Here is a 2500-nt window from a genome sequence, read left to right as displayed (position 1 = left end):
TGCCGATCAAGCTGTGTGAGATTTAACTTTTTTATGGTGATTGCTATGATTATGTAGATTTACGTTTTAAGTATTATTTCCCCCAAATAATCACTCGATAAAGAAGTGAATGGCGTGGTAATGATCATGATAAATTTGATATTGATGATGATGATAGTTATCATTTTGTTATCATCATTGATACAGTTAATATCATAATTCTGATTATGCTTGCTTATCTCTTATCATTTTTATTTCCAGTCAGCACTATTACTGCCATTGCTCCAGCTACGACTTTTTCAGGTGTCACTACTATTTCCATCAATATTTCTGTTACAACTTCTATTATAATGACCATTATTTTGCCAATATTATCATCTACTGTATACTATTATTGTAATTATCATGCGTTGTCAGCTTAGCCGCTTTTCGGCTAGATTTAACCGAATTAGGCTACATCTTGCCAGAACATATTTCATTTAGCCGATTTAGCCAAAGAAATCAGGCAAAACTCCATAATGTCTGGCCTTTTTTTTACCAATTGTTTTCATTGTTTAAATGAAAACATTCATAACCTCTGTACGATCGGGGTACTCAAATTTAGAAGGTACTAAATCATGTAGTAATTAATTCTAAATTAATTATACAGGCTGATACCGTAACCAAAATACACTGGGCGCCTCACACGTGACACTACTGACACGTCCTGGCCGCCCAGGACGTAAATATAGCAAACAATGTAAATAATAATACATGTGCTTTCATGTAACATGTAGTAAGTTTTGAAATAATATCACTGCGATAAAGTAAATCATAATACAACTGATATTACAATATTAGGCCTTGTCTGTTGCCTCATTGGTATAAATTATTACAGACACTATTTCGTGTATCACTTTAATATCCCTAAGATTCTTCAGTATCCAGTATCATTCCGTTGCGACAACAGTTGTGTCGTTTTGCATGTACATCAGCTTCTGAACGTGGACTAATAATAACTTTGAAACATGAATAAACAAGTTAAACAGCTCAAATGTATGCAGAAATTTAGGAAACAGTTGCTGCACGTGGTGAAGAAATACTTCAGTGATAAGTCTTCGGTAAAAAAGAACTAAATGCACTGCACTAAATGCCCATTTTGTTGCTAAGCTGAAAGATGACGTTGATAACAGGAGGTACAGTATTCTACTGGATGAATACACTGATATTGCTGTTAATAAATACCTGGGATTAGCTATACATTACTTTAGTAAACATTCACAAACAAAAGTATCTACTATTTGCATCTGGTATCTCTACAAGAATGGGATGCAAGTGGCATTATTGATGCCCTGAAGTCATATGGAGTTCACTTGCAGAACATGAACGCTAGTGTGATGGTTGGGTCTACAAGAAACGGAAAGAATAAATCCCTTTTTTAGTGCATATCCGGTGTGTGTGTGTGTGTGCGTGTGTGTTTGTGTGTGTGTGTGTGTCTGTGGGTGGGTGTGTATTTGTGTCATTCAATCCAGTTAGCTGTGTCCTATGCACGTTCTGAGACCATGCTTAGGAACCTAGAATTTCTCGTTATTGAAATCTATAACTGGTTTTCCAGGTCCTTGCTCAAGACAGTAGGCATATACCCAATTAATTAAACTCATATATTATGGTCATGAGCCCCTTAAGATTGTGTAAGCCTGTCAGACTCATTGGTTATTTAATGCTCCTGCAGTGCATAGACTATGTGACCAGTGGTTGGAGCTGAAACCCCCCTATTTTTTGCAAAATCTTCTGAAAGGTGCTCCACATCAGAAATGTTATATGCCATGCACAGGGGTGAATTCAACCATGCCTACATGCCTTTTCTTAAGTCTTCAGTTTTAAGTGAGGTTCAGAGGCTGAGTGAACAAGGTAAGGTATTCGAGTCTAATGACTGTAACTTTGAAGAGTATCTAGTCCCCCAAACTATATCTTGGTTACGAAACAGAGAAACTTGTTATCAGAACTATCCTATCACCTGTCTGTGGATCGAGAGTAAAACCCTTAGGAACGATGCTCGAAATTGTTTAAAACTCTCACCAAAGAATTTCGCCAGAGGATTCCAGATAATGTATCACCATTGATACTGTTAATACTGTAATGCTGATTATACTTGTTTATCTATTATCATTTTTAGTTCCAGTCAGCACTATTACTTCCATTGCTCCTGCTACGACTTTTTCAGGTGCCACTACTATTTTCATTAATATTTCTGTTACAACTTCTATTATAATGGCCCTTATTTATTACTCTCATCAAAGAATTTCGCCAGAGGATTCCAGATAATGTACAAGAGTTGAAAGCTGTGTAACTGCTTCTTGTTTCAAGTACTCTGCGTGCAGTAAGAAAAAAAAAAAAAAAAAAAAAACTCAGTTATCCCTCTCCTTGAATTTATATATTAGTGCAGAAGACATTACAAAATGGAACTCCAGTGGTCAAATATAACACTAGTGAAAGGAAGTGAAACAAAGGACACTATAAAATTTTGGGCCGAGGTTAGAGG

The sequence above is a fragment of the Penaeus japonicus genome, unplaced genomic scaffold (genome assembly GCF_977035675.1).
Source record: "Penaeus japonicus unplaced genomic scaffold, GWHDUDI00000001_assembly GWHDUDI00000003, whole genome shotgun sequence".
Taxonomy (NCBI): domain Eukaryota; kingdom Metazoa; phylum Arthropoda; class Malacostraca; order Decapoda; family Penaeidae; genus Penaeus; species Penaeus japonicus.
The sequence above is the reverse complement of the archived record's forward strand: the minus strand, read 5'-3'. Positions refer to the sequence as shown.